At 44.1% G+C, this 15431-nt stretch overlaps 1 protein-coding gene across 8 annotated transcripts in view; it reads right to left on the reverse strand.

Moving 5' to 3' along the window:
- Positions 1–15431, reverse strand: part of DAB1 (DAB adaptor protein 1) — a 1288157-nt gene that overhangs the window by 240441 nt on the left and 1032285 nt on the right. The window lies entirely within an intron of this gene.

A 15431-nucleotide genomic window follows, 5' to 3' on the forward strand; every position in this document is an offset into this window, starting at 1 on the left:
ATATATGGGATTGTTGGCTTTTTTCATGTGGATTAATTTGAGTTCTCTATAGATCCTAGTTATCAAGCTTTTGTCTGATTGAAAATATGCAAATCTCCTTTCCCATTGTGTAGGTTGTCTCTTTGCTTTGGTTGTTGTCTCCTTAGCTGTACAGAAGCTTTTCAGTTTAATGAAGTCCCATTTGTTTATTTTTGTTGTTGTTGCAATTGCCATGGCAGTCTTCTTCATGAAGTCTTTCCCCAGGCCATGAAATCATAAGGGTCAGGTAGGGGAGTGCAATTTACTATAAAGATGCAGCTATAGAGATACTTTCCTAAAAAGCACAGCTAATTGACAGTTAATTCAACTGTGTCCGGCTGTAAATCAATCTCTGCGAAAAGGATAATTTATTACTATTTTAGAGATGAATGTGGAGGTAATGAAGTTTTGGGTTTTGCTTGTTTGTTCAAAGCTGAATCAAGCTCCACCATACCATCTTCCTTTGATACAGCGCACACGATGGTTTACATTTAAGGAACCTCGTTCAAGTCTTAGTGTCATCTTACCGACCTGCCAACAGCAGTGGGCCTTCCTCTCCCAGCCTTTGGTTCTCCTGGATTTCTTTCCCTCAATGGCCACTCCTCAGACTCCTTCACTGGCTTCTCTTCATCTCCTCAAGTCCTGAATGTTGAGATCCTCCATAACTCATATCTAAAAATTCTTCTCTCCTCTATGCAAACCCCTTATTTCAGTGACCTCATCCATTCTAACGGGTTTTCGTACCATGTATATGATGGAATCGCTCAAGTTGCTCTCTTCAGGGTAGACCTACCTCTCCCCTGAACTCCGGGCTCTGTTATTGAGCTGCCTACTCAACTATTATACTTGGAAATCTAATCTCCAACTTAATGTCTAAACTAACATTCCCCCAACCTTCTATGTTTCCCATCTCAATAAAGGGGAACTCCACCCTTCCTAATTTCTCAGCTCCAGATTCATGGAGACAGTCTTTTTTTTTTTTTTTTTATTCTTGGGGATTCATTGAGGGTACAATAAGCCAGGTTGCATGGAGACAGTCTTGATTCGTCTTTTCTTTCAAATGCCAAAGTCAAACTTGTGGTAAACTCTGCACGGCTTATCTTTATACTTATGCAGAATGTGATAGTCTCTCAAGCCCTCCACCACCTCCTCTTTTATCTGAGCCATACTCCTTTCCTGCATTCTCTAGTTGACACTTGTACCCCTGCCCTCCAATAATCCTCAACTTAACTTCCAGAGAGAGCCTTTCAATGCTTCCAAGAGAGGAAACAAGGTAAGTAACGTACCACTAACAAGGGGCAATTAGACCTGGAACAAGGATGAATTAAGATGTATACACAAGTCCATCTGAATCCAAAGTCCAAACTCTTCATCATAACCCATACTGCCAAAAAGAAACCATTTAGTTCTCTAAGGACAATAAACCTTTATATCCTAAGCCTTAGTGGAATTGAAATACGCCCTTTCATGCAGACTGTATTTAGAGTACAGTAGAGATTCATTCATGCATTTATCTATTCCATAAATCCTGTTGGAGAATCTCTTATATGACTGCACGCTTCTAGGGCTGTGGATTCAGCAGTGAACATTAAAGACTGTTGTCACAGAGCTGATAGTCTAATGAGGGAGATATACGATAAAACAAAATAGATACTGTCCAGTGGTGATGAGCTATAAAGAGTAATGAAGTTGAGTAAAGAGAAAAAGAGCAACAGCGGTTAATGAGGGCAAATGAGCGGAGGCAGGATGTGTGTGAGGCATTCAAGTGAGAGCAAAAGGCCGGCCGGACTGAAAGAGAGAGGGATGAGTGACAGAAGTAGACGTATCTACTGTCACCGGTTAGGTTACGGTGTCAGTTGCCGCCTGCCGGACAGACCAGAGTGCCCAGCCCACAGTAGGTGCTCCATACGTCTTACTATCTGGGACCTTAAAATCTGCAACCTTTTCTTTCTAAGTAGTGTTCACTATTCTTGGGTGTCTACATTTTGATATCTGTTTTAAAATCTGTCAAGTTGTACACACAAACACTCCCACATGTTAGTCTTTGGACCTGGATCGCACAGAAGCTATTGTTTTCATCTGTGTAAACAGCATTCCTAATGACACCAAAAAAAGATTCCTATGTAGAATACACAAAGAACAAAAAGCAAAAGAAAATCGGTTCAACATAAAAATAGAATATGAACATAAAATTTAGAAGAGAAAATCTGAAGGGCCAATAAACATATGAAAATAACCTAACCTCAGATGTATTTAGGGAAATGCAAATTAAAACCAAGAGGAGGAGGCGGCGCCTGTGGCTCAAAGGAGTAGGGCACCAGGCCCATAGACCGGAGGCAGTGGGTTCAAACCCAACCCTGGCCAACACCTGCAAATAAATAAATAAATAAATAAAACCAAGAGGAGGAATCATTCTTTACCCACCAGACTGGCAAAAACTAAAATGTTTCACAACATGGAATGATTTAACATTTGTTTTTTACATAGAGCATAGGGTATACTCATATTCTACTGGTGGGTGTATAAATTAGAAAACCCACTCTAAAATATAATTAAGTAATATCTAGTAAAACTGAAGATGCATATATAGTTAGATCTAGCAAGCTGGTCCCCGAGATTCACCTTGTAATATCCTCTTACATGAGGCTGAAGAATAGATGAAAGAATATTTATTAAAGCTTGTTGTTGGTGTTGTTACAGCACCATACTGTAAACTACCTAAATTTCCATCATCAGAAGACTAGGTGGATGATATACTAGTCTGTAGTATTTACGTAGCTGATGACTATATAGCAGTTAAAATGAATAAACCAGAGCTACTTCTATCGACATGAATAAAATAAGCTAAGAAAATGGAGAGGTGTGCCTGTTCAGTGCAGATCTGTTTTTGTAAAGCTCGTATGCACCGCCTAAATATGTATCACCTAAAGTACATTTCCTTTTAGGTAGATAATATGCAATGAAAGATTTTTTTAAAACCCTCTACAAAATGTTAAACAATAAACTCAAAATCCTGGTTTCTACCAAAGGAAGAATGGGATGGGTTCCAGGAGGGCTGGACTGGTATCCTCAGACAATAGAACCTCTGTAAGCTGACCACCCAAGGGACTGTCACAAACTGGTCAACATACAGAGGGGGTCGATGTAAGGAATGAGGCCGGCTGTACTGATACATATATGTAGTGCAGTGCATGTCCAGTCTATGAAAATTAAAGTGGTCAACTACAGAGGTTTTACTGTATTTTAATTCTTAAAGAAAAATAATTTGAAGCAATTAAGGCAAAATTTTATGCTTTGCCAAATCTGGATAATGGGTTTGCTGATGTCTACCATGGTCTTCTCTGTAATTACCTGCATTCTTAAACTATTCATAATGTAAAAGGGGACATACCCCAAATCAGGTTGCAAGTGAGACTTTTCACCATTCTGATGGCCATCTGTAGAGTTATATGGCCATTTGAATCTTCCCAAAAGCATGTATGTGTCTGCTCCCATACCAAAGAAAGCACGCTGTATTCCTTTCATTGTCAGAAGAGTTAATCGGCCCCTTTTCTATGTGGAGTCACTCTCTAAAAGAAAAGTCTTTCATTTGGCCTCTGTCTGAACGGAGATCTCCAACATGATGCTCTAAATGTGTTTTCCCAACCATCCGTAGGCAAATTTGCAGGAGACTGGCTACTGTTTGATTTCTGCAGTTCTTTCCTTCCTTATTCGGTCTTTGTAATCAGGATTTGTTTACTGAAGCATACATTTCCCCTCCCTAACATGAAAAATATATGGCTATTACACAGCCTTTCATATTTCAGTTCTGAATTCGATGAACACCCAAATAATCTTTCTTGTGATTACAGATGATTTCTCTAGCAACTTAAAATTGAGCTCTTCAACTCTCATTTTGACTTTTATGCAAGCTAACAACTGCTCTGAAATTGGGCCAGACACAACTCAGAGACTACTTTAACCATTTGTTTTATTTTCAACATCGAAGATATGTTTTACAAAAAGTAAAAATTGTCCTAAAGATTTTAACTACCACCCTTGGGGGGGGGGACACACAGCTGTTAAAGATGTTAAATGAATTAAAAATGACAACACAGATATCAAGTGTACTTACCGCATTTTCAAAAAGAATGTCATCCTGATAAGAAGATGGGATTACTACAATTAAGTGATTATGTAGAAATGAACAAACATCATTGCTAATTCTCCTTTTTGGATTTGTTGCTAACAAACTCAACCATGTTATTTCTCCTTTCTAAAAAAAGAGATTTCTTGAAGCAAAATCATGTTCTCGTACAGAACATGAGCTCTGAAGCCAGACAGACCTGGGTTCCAGTCACAACTCTGCAAATTAACTGATAACTTTGTGGAGTACGTTATTGCCCCTGACTCCATTTTACATTCTGTTGTCAAGTGGAGTTAACAACATCGTCTATGTTAGAAGAATCTGGAGAGGATGACCTGAGATGATGAATGGAAATGCTTAGAAAAATGCATATATTAAAGATGAATTAATAATTATTATTTTTAGTTGCCATAAATGTAGCTATGATTGTCATCAGGTGCCATGTACAATGAACACGATGACCCAATGAAAACAGCAGTAAGGTTTCCTATTAAGCATTCCTGAGTCCTCTATCTCATATGCAAAATTTAAAAATTAATAAAAGAAAAGCCCACACATACAAAATAGTAAAGAACATGTTCTTCCCCAAATTGGGCTCAACATAAGCATCTCCAAAGCTCTTGAGCTGGAGTTCCCTGGATGCTTTCCCTGACACTCCAAGACAGAGCTGGACTTTCTTCTTCTGGATAACCACGGTTCATGCATTCATATTTCTAACACAGATACCACCACACTGGACTGCCATGTGCTGTTTTTCTGTCTGCGACCATCTTCTTTCAATCCTCCCTGCGCCCCATGAGGCTGTCTGTTTCATGTCTGTATCCTCTGTGTCAACGACAGTGCCTATCAAACTGTGGGTGCTCAATGAATATTTAATGAATGACTAGAAAGAAGAAGGCGGAAACAAGACAAGGGCTCCCTGAGGACTTCTCTGTGCGAGACCAGAGCTAGGGCTTTACGTACATCTCCTGATCCAGCCGTCATAACGCCAGGAGAACAGGCACTATTATTAACTGCCTATTAAAGATCGAGCGCCCAAGATGGAGAGAAACCACCAATCAAAGGTGTGAACCAGTACATGATGGTACCAGCTTTCGGAATCACTTTGTTCTAAGTCTAAAACCTTCATTCTCTCTACTAATCCCTATCACCGAGCTTGCAGAATGAAAGGGTATGCCAATAGGCCCTCTTAGGGTGAAGACTCTAATGCCTGGGACTCTACAAGTGAGGTGTGTCTGGTTTTGACTCACCTGGTCTCCTTTCTGATGTCAGATTTCAAGCTCACCATCTTCACTCCTTCTCCAGAATGTCTGATTCAGTGGCCCTGTCCCCCATCTGCAGAGCCTGTGGAGTCTGTCTGCTCTGCCTAAGCTGACTTCCCCTGATTTCAACTGTTGGGACCTTCAACTTGAGGTGTGAGATAAACCTCTAGCTTCTGATCTCTCTCAGCACCTTGGTGGACATCCGCCCCATGTGATGTGGGGACTAGCCTAGCCCCCAGGTTTTTATATTACACACAAAACCCATAATGGGACAAACTGTCTAGGGGTTTAATGGAACCAAGGGCAGCCTACCCATTATTACTCCCACACCACCATACACCACTTTTCAAAGGCAGTGGCCACATTTTTTTTTTTGCACACACTCCATTAAAATAGGCATAAAAGACAGTAACACATGGTAAGGAGCTCTTAAAAATAAATTTATGTTTATTATTATTCATTCATTATTATTAAGAATAAATTCATTTATTCTCTCATCCAGTCATCCATTTGTTCAACAAATATTTACTATACAACCACTCCCTGAGGGGCATTGACTGGGCAAGGTGAACAGGACAGTGAGCAAGACAGATGCCCCTGCCTCAGGAAGCTGACCTTCTTGATGTAATTTTGAGCACTAACAGGTTAAAGGTACCCTAGAGACCATCTAAACACACTCTCCAGGTTTAGGGAGAAAATTGAGATCCAGAAGTCAAACTGCTAGTGGTATATGGCAGTTTCCCTCCCATCCCTCAATTGAAATCTCCTCCAATATTCCAGATGGTGCCCATCTGAAGAGCAACATGTGAGCTGACATTTATTAGGCGCCATGAAAGCACAGACATTTCCAAAGGCTTGGCATTTGGGGAACAAAGTTTTTTAATCCTCAATTCCATTGTCAGCAGCCCCACCAGCCACAGTGGAAACTAATTTGACAGTGCAGTGTAATTCCTACAGAGAGACAGCAGAAGCGATATACATTTTTTTAGAACGGGTCTGTCATCAGCATGACCAGGTCCAGGGAAATTTCAGCTGGCAGCCCATGCTTCTGAGGCATTTCAGCTGCTTCTCTTTCTCCTTGAAGGTCTTCCTGGCCTGGTGTGTTCTTAGTAGAATAGTGTAGGCTGTCTTAGGAAGGGGAAACTGTTTTAAAACTAAAGCTGAGTGGGAAAACCAGAAAGACACTGGCATGGCCTCCGAACACTAAGAAGGGAAACCAGTCCGTGGGTCCACGTCAGGACTCAGAGTCACCAGTCTCCCTCCACATGCTGCCTCTTCCCTGTCCGTTCAGCCCAAAGGCACCACCTTGGCAATGCCTTTTCAAGTTCTTTTCAAACTTATTTTAAACACGCTGCTGTCAGGGAAGTGGCACAGCCTTTTCTGAGGACTGAAAAACTAAAGAGAAGCTGCGTACTGGGAGGCGGGCGGGCAGTAAGGGCACAGGGGACTGCTGGGTAGACTCCGAGAGCTGTCAGTCACCACAGATGCAGGGTACACATCGCCAGATGCCAAAATGGGGCGATTTAGGAGGAAGGCAGGGAAGCATGTTCACCAGCAGCCACCCAGCATGGGGTTCTACCCAGCAAAAGGAGTGAGAACCGTCTCAGAGTTTTCGTTGTGTTACTGGGCCAGTAATACTGTGCAATCTGTTCTGTGCGCTTCTAGGAAAGTTACTTACCCTCTCTGGCCTCTCTCTCATCTTAAGGGAAGTAGAGACAGCGTTCCCTAGCACAGAGGATTTTGTGAGGGCTTAAGAAAGTCACACACCTATGACGCTGACGAGTACAACATGCGATGCTTTGTAGGAGTTCAGAAACTGAACACTGCACTTGACCCCCCAGACGTTATTTGGAGAAATGAGAATGTTCACACCGCCAGGACTGTGATAGGGAGTAATGAGATGATGTAGTATGTGGTCCCAGCACAGTGCCTGGTAACTACGAGCTCCTTCTTCCGTGGAGTGTTCATGATTTCAATGGTTGCACGCCATCTCATTTAAATAACACTCCATCCATGTGAGGCAGATAAGAGCTACTGTGACGGGCATTTCAGAGATAAAAACTTAAAGATTCAAATAACTGATGGGATGTCCCTCCTCCAGTCAGATCAGAGTCCAAGGGTAAACCCCCATCTCAGGCTCTGGTCCAGCATTTTCCATCCAAGACTTTCAGAGACACGAGCTCCCCGTACACAAATGCGTCGCGTCCACTGCATCTGGCATAGTAAGCACAATTTAACGACCTGCATTTTAATCCCCTTAACGCTAAACTTGCAGAATCATGTGGACTCATCACAATGCGAGCGTCCTACCTTGCTGCAGAGTGCACAGCCCAGAATTTACGGGCTTCTCATTAGGAAGACACATGCAGCCTGTTAGCAACACCTGTCTAAACAGAGGCGAGCACCTCCTTCTCTCCTGACCTACATTATTCTGAAAATGATTAACTCATACTCAGGTGTGATGCCCTGGTGTCTCGGTTAACATCTTGAGTTCAAAGATCTTTGCCTCTGAATGCTGGGTGATCTCCCAGGTTTTACAGAAAGGAGAGGAGGGGAGAGAATCAGTGAGAAGCTCAAAGCTCGTTAACCCTCGTGTGGCCTGGGAGACTAGTTTGTCCATCATTCATTCATTCACCCATCTGCGTATCAGTTCATTCATTCCCCAGTGAAGAATCCATTTCTTCTACATGCATTTCCAACTTCCTCCTTTGCCAAGAACAGGGGACTCAAAGGTGACTAGGCCACGTTCTAGCCCACAAGGAGCTCCCAGGTGAGTAGGAGAAGAGGCAGCTCAGAACAGCAGGGCCTGAAAAGCACTGCAGGAGTCACAGGAGCACAGGGAAGGAAGGGGCCGACTTTCCGTAGATGTTGAAGCCCAGCCTTGAAGGACAAGCACAGGAGGGAGGAAGGTGGAGCAGGAGAGGTATTCTCAACAAAGTGCTGAGAAAAATGGACCTTGACAGCAAGACTCAAAAACGGCGAATTCAGTACAGCAGACGAACCCACGGGCCGCGGGACGGGGGGCAGAGGTGGTCCAGAAGGAGCAAATAAGGAATGGCGTTTTATGTCACAGCAAAGAGTTTATCTTTTCTGCCAATGATATAAGAAGCCAACAGCTGATTTCCTTCTACAATGGGAAGCGCTGATAATTGAGTCAGCACGCACAGCACTCTGACTCCAGGGCAGAGGGGGTCGAGCTGAAGGGGCAGAGAGCTGACAGAAGACTGACACCATCAGCCCCGCCAGGCCCTCGGGTCTTTCTAGGAGGCACTGGAGGGGCCACGCAGGACTCGCCATCTAGATGGACATATTCCGGGCTGCCTGATACGGCAGCCACTGGCCACAGGTGGCTTCTGAGTACTTGAAAGGCAGCTCGTGCAACTGAAGAACTAAATTTTTCATTTAAATTAGTTTACATGTAAAGAGCCACTTGTGGCGAGTAGCTACCACTTTAGAGAGAGCAGAGCTGGCATTTCCTCAGAGGCTTCTATCTCCATTTTCTCCTCTCTATCGCTCCGATGGGCCAGTCTTTGGGGGTGAGAAAAACTACCTCTTCTGGAGGCATTTCTGACACTGTTCACTCCCTGGATCTAAATTTTTTGAGGACAGGGACTATGATCCATCTGAGGAAGCCCAAAGTACCCAGTATGGGACCTAAAGGTCCATTTTTTTGAGAGGAAGCAGGTAGTGTCCAGATGAAAAGCAGCCTTTCCCCATGGGGGGGACAATCCATCTTTTCTTAGGGTGGCTTTACAATTAAACACAGAGTGGCTCCTAGACTTTTTGAACAGCCTGGAGGTAAGCCAGATAGGATAATAAATTATCTCTGCTACCTTTATCATTCATCCAAAAGAATCTGTTTACTTCTTTGTAGTACCAGGGCTCTATGTAAGGAAGGAGACTGATCTTCCTTCTGTCTCAGAATGTCACTTCCATTTTCCACTGCCAACCAGCTAAGACATTCATTATAAATTTTTCTAATGTCCCTGATTACGATAAATACTCCAAGCAAAAATACAATAGTTAAAAAAAAAAATAACGCTATGTTTAATACAACTTCCTGGTTTACGAAACATTTGCTCATACACTAATGAGTTTGATCCCAGTCACAGGCTGGTACATTTCGAGCCATTCCCATCTTACCAAAGAGGAAGTCAAGGCTCGCAGAGGTCATCAAACTGTTCACAGATGGGAAGCTTCTAAGAGATCAAGTCAGGTCTGAAAGCCAGATTTATCTAAAGAGCTTCCTACCGTGAGTAAGGAAAACACTTCGGGCCAATCACAGATCTGGAAGAGTAGATTCGACTTGGATCTAAGAAAATTAATGCCTGTGGCTCAGTCGGTAAGGCGCCGGCCCCGTATACCGAGGGTGGCGGGTTCAAACCCGGCCCCGGCTGAACTGCAACTAAAAAATAGCTGGGCGTTATGGCGGGCACCTGTAGTCCCAGCTACTTGGGAGGCTGAGGCAAGAGAATCGCTTAAGCCCAGGAGTTGGAGGTTGCTGTGAGCTGTGTGAGGCCACAGCACTCTACCGAGGGCGATAAAGTAAGAAAAAAAAAAGAAAAGAAAATTAATGGAGAGGAAGACATTTCAGGCAAAGAGTGAGAAAAGACAAATGGGTGGTGAATCGTGAGGGTGAGTGGACAGGCAACCGTGTGGCTTAGGGTGGATGGCCGAGAGAAGCAGGGGCCCGCGAAGCCAAGGCTAGCGGTGAAGCAAGGGGGTGTGTCCCTTCCTACACCAGGAAATCGAGGCCACCGCTTAGAGCAGTGGTTCTGAGCGTGGCCCCTGGGCCAGCAGCCACATCATCCCCTGGCAGGTTTAGAAAGGCAGATTCTCTGCCCTGCCCCAGATCTCCTGAATAAGAAAATCCAGGCTGTTGTTTGGTACAATGCTCCAAGGGGCTCAGATGCCCAGAAACCAGTGGCTCACAGGAATGTGACGAGAGCCTATAGGGTGACTTTCTGAATTAATGAATTTATTTATTTTTGAGACACAGTCTCACTCTGCCACCTTGAGTAAAGTGCCATGGCATCATAGCTCACAGCAACCACAGTTTCTTGGGCTCAAGCAATCCTCTTGCCTCAGCCTCCGACTGGGACTGCAGGTGCCTGCCACAATGCCTGGCTAGTTTTTCTATTTTTAGTAGAGACAGGGTCTCGCTCTTGCTCAGCCTGGTCTCGAACTCCTGAACTAAAGTGACCCACCTACCTCAGCCTCCCAGAGTGCTGGTATTATAGGCGTGAGCCACTGTGACTGGCCTACAGATTGAATTCTTTGACTCTGTGTCTCAGCTTTGGTGTAGAAACTATACCTTTCCCAGAAATCCAGGACAGACTTTTTCTTTCCGTGGCTCAGACCCACCAAGCTCAGTGCCCTTGAGACCCTTTGCCACCAGCCCGTCTTCTGGCCCCAGGTGGACTTTCACCAGATCTTCATGCGTCAAGTCCCTGTCATCATCCAAGTCCCCATTCAGATGTCACCTCCCCAGAAATGCCTGTCCTGTCCCGTCCATCCGAAGGAGCTCGCCCTCTGCTGTGGTCATCTGTGGCCTTACTCTCTGGTTTTCTTACATTTCCCTGCCGTACACAACGACCTTGTCCTCAGTTTGTTCTACTGGCTGGGGCTCATCTTCCCCCCTGGACTGTAGGCTTCATAGAGGCAAGGAAGATGTTTCTACAGTATTTCCAGTGCCTAGAATGGGCCGATTTAGGCATAGAATGGGGAGTGTGCCCCCACTCTCCAGCCCTGTAGCAGGCCTTTCACTGAACACGCTGGGCCCTCTTCACCTGTCCCAGAAACAGTGACACACGTCCCCCTCAGGACTTTCCCCTGTTCTGTTTCCCTGCTTAGAGAACTGCGTCTTTGTTGTTAAGATTCTTCTTCTTCTTTTTTTTTTTTAATCAACCCCAAAGATTTTTTTCATCCTGAAAGAACCCAGATCCATTAATTAGGTTCCTGATTATAAATAAATATATATATATATATATATCTCAAAATACTACTCCGCTAATAAATTCTCGGCCTTCTATTCACAAAGACTTTCCCTGTCAGGTCATTTTTCAGCTCACTAATTAATTTATCCGTCTATCCAGCCAATAAACTTTGAAGGAGCCCCTGGTGTGGGCCAGTCCCTTCCCCAGGAATTCATAGATAAAAAAAGGAAACAGCCTTTATTTTCTAGAAGCTTTCTTATCTCTTGACCCTGATTATTTGAACAGTTACTCATTTTTAAATTTCATTTGTCTAGAACACAATGCAACCTTCCAACCACACTAAGCTCAGAAGTAACATCTTTATCCATACTGATGACAAATACTTATTAATTGGTGATAGGAAAGAAATGAGGAATACTATATTACTATTTGCTGAGCATTTCTTAAATCCTCTAATACCAAGATAAGACCCAAGGTGGGAGAAAAGGAAGATGACAAATAAATATAAGAAAAGGGAATGTGTCAAACAGTCTATGAAACCAGTGCATGGTGCCCCATGATCACATTAATGTACACAGCTATGATTTAATAAAAAAAAAAGAAAAGAAAAGGGGGCTCAGTGCCCGTAGCACAGTGGTTATGGTGCCAGCCATGTACAGTGAGGGTGGCAGGTTCAAACCCAGCCCGGGCCAGCTAAGCAACAATAACAATTTTTCGGCAACAGAAAAATAGCCGGGCGTTATAGTGGGCTCCTGTAGTCCCAGCTACTTGGGAGGCTGAGGCAACAGTATCACTTAAGCCCACGAGTTGGGGGTTGCTGTGAGCTGTGATGCTACAGCACTTTATCGAGGGCAACAGGGTAAGACTCTGTCTCAAAAAAAAGAAAAGGGCACTTCCCTTAGAATTTGGTTAGGGAGGTGAAACATTTAAAAACCCATTTAAATTAATAATATAATAATATATTTAAAAAGACAAGCTAGAATTGAATGAAACAGAAACATTAAATAATGGCATTGTTGCATACACTTATTTTTTTTTTGCATGATTTAGCAAAAGTTCTTTATTTGACATTTTATTTATTTATTTATTTATTTTATTAAACCATAGCTGTGTACAATAATGCAATCATGAGGTACAATGTGCTGGCTCCATATACAGTCCGAAATATTTTCTCCGAACTGGTTACCATAACCTTCGTGGCATTTTCTTAATTACTGTGTTCAAACCCTTATATTCTACACTTAGTAAACTTCACCTGCACCCTTCCAAGATGCCCCCTAGGTGTGGACCCGCCATCACCCTCCTCCACCTTTCCCTTTCATACACTTATTGATCATCTACAATAGCATACCCTGTGCTGGGTGTTTGGGGGGGAAAAGCTCAAGTAGTAAGCAATTTTTACATATCCTGTGTTGGGACATACCAGTTCTAAAGTGCCAGCATTATTGCCCCACATTACTCAGAAGGACAAACAAGACTCACCGAATGTTAACTTTCCTGAAGTCACAAATAACTGGAGGCATCGAACCTTAAGCTCAGGTCTTCCGACTATTTGCCCAGTGTCACTTGCATTATTCAACGTTGTCCCCTTTTTTAGGGCTTAACTAATGAAAGGCAAGAATGATGAACAAGGGCTAGGAAGGGCTGAGGAGGCTGGGCTTAGATAATGAGGGATGGATATGGTACTCCTGCGGAAATTAAAATTTTAGTCATTAAGTGGAGCTTACTATGGCAGATTCAACGTATATGATTAAAGCACAAGGAACACTCTTACCATCAATGCTTGGTTAATTCTAGCAACCTTCCCTCTGGGATTTACCCCTGTTTGGGGATGGGCCCTCTTTCTCCCCTTCCTGCACTCCCTGCTGGGATTTTTCCAGCTATGCAGATTTGTTTACGTGACATGATGGAGGCCAGTTACATCTGCATGCGCCTGTATTACACACACATCCACTGTCTGGGTGGATATGCTAGGGAACAAAACTAGGGGTGAAAAGCAGCAACCTGGCAGAGGCTGTCTGATTCATCCCATCTCTCCAGCATTTAACAAGACGGCTGTCACTGATCAGGTGCTCAGGAAGTGTGTATTGAATATTGGCCTTGGCCGTCTTTTTCTCTTGTCAAGAATCTATCAGCCCAGTTTAAATCTCTGTGGCACAACAGAGGGACACATGAATATCCTGTGTAACCAGGAGAGCAGAGATAAAGAACCACAGAACCGCAAAATGCACCTGCTACCGGCTGGGGCTCATCTTCCCCCCTAGACTGTAGGCTTCATAGAGGCAAGGAAGATGTTTCTACAGTATTTCCAAAGGTCGTGCTGTTACGACCTTTGCCAGCCTGTCCTTCCTGTTCCAGTCCCTCTCCAACACAGACGTTGTAACCTTGGTAGGAAACACCCTGGTTCCAGTCTATCACATTGAAAGCCCACCAACTGCAGCGGAAATAGACCTGCCTCATTGGCCAGTAGGGCCTGGACTTGGTCGTGTTGCTGCAGACTCAGTGTCTGTTGAGCTGAGCATAAGGTCTGGGTATCCAGGTAGTGATGGAGTTGGTATTCTCCAATCACACCACCACCTTGGTCTTCAGGGGTACACTGTTGCTCATCTGGAACGAGAAGACCACCTACTGAGGTGGAGTCCAGCCCTTTTCCTGAGTCTAGCCTTTGCCAGACCCTGGGAGTAAGGGCCTTCCTCGTATTCCCCACACTGTAAGCTCTTGGCAAAGTTCTTCTATAGAAAGAATGCCATGGACCTTATTCCTCTAAACTGCTGGGCTCCAAACACCCATTGCTTATCTCTTCTGCTGCTAAGCCCCATCTACATACCACCCCCCTGCACCTGAAGCCAGCCTTAAAGAAGCCGGGGTTCCCATGGTCTGTGGATACTCCTTGTCAATGCCTTAGTCACAGTCAAGCCATTGCCCTTGCTCTTATACTTTGCAATTTTATATTAAGTCTTGGAACAACTCATGGAAAAAAATCTGTGTAATGACAACCATACAGTTTTAGTTTTGAGGGAGCTAGATTATTTTTCCCTAGGTACTAAATAGGAAAAGAGATCACAAGTAAATGGCTCGAGGTTTATGGCTGACATTTTTTTCTTTTGGAGACAAGAGTCTCCCTCTGTCACCTGGGAAAGAGTGCAGTGGTGTCATCACAGCACGTAGCAACCTCTGGCCTTCCAGAGTGCCAGGATTACAGGCGTGAGCCACACTGTCCCTGGCCTGAAATGGTTACAGCAGGAGTACGGCATATTTTATCAGCCATCCCCAAGGTCCTGGAAAAAGCGACCTTCAACTTACCCTGAACTTTTCCTAAGAATTAAAATATCTTTACAGTGTTTTCTCTTTGGGAATTCAGCATCTTGGTGACAAAAGCCTTGGCAGGTGCTTTGCTTCCGCCTTTAATCTTTAACTCTGGTCTGAGGGGTCATGAACGTTTTTCCTTGGACAAAGAGGAAAAGAAAAAAAGAGACTTTTCCAGAAGGGAAAAAAAGTATCATGGACCCTTTCCTGACAGTGCTGGGTGTGGACTGGGGGGCAGTAAATATGATGATTAGGCTCACATGCATTTCTAAAGGAGGTACTCAGACATGTGCTGTATCAGAACATATTGGTCTTCATGATTTCCTTAATTTTACTTCTCAGAGAAAAAGTGGAGAAGAGGAGGAAAAATAACACATGTGCCCAATACCACTACAATACCCCTAGCACCGTGGGTCTGCACACAACCAGCCCTGCATGTGCACAGTACCACTAACCCACCCCTAACACAGTGGGTCTGCACACAACCAGCCCAGCACGTGCACAGTACCACTAACAGCACCACTAACACACCCCTAACACAGTGGATCTGCATATAAACAACCCTGCACGTGCACCCCTGCACGTACCACTAACACACCCCTAACACCTTGGGCCTGCATATAAGCAGCCCTGCACAGGCACAGTACCACTAACACACCCCTAACACCGTGGGGTCTGCACATAACCAGCCCTGCATGTGCACAGTACCACTAACACACCCCTAACACTGTGGGTCTGCACACAACCAGCCCTGCACGTGCACAGTACCACTAACACACCCCT

This window comes from Nycticebus coucang, chromosome 22 (assembly GCF_027406575.1).
Source record: "Nycticebus coucang isolate mNycCou1 chromosome 22, mNycCou1.pri, whole genome shotgun sequence".
NCBI classification, from domain to species: domain Eukaryota; kingdom Metazoa; phylum Chordata; class Mammalia; order Primates; family Lorisidae; genus Nycticebus; species Nycticebus coucang.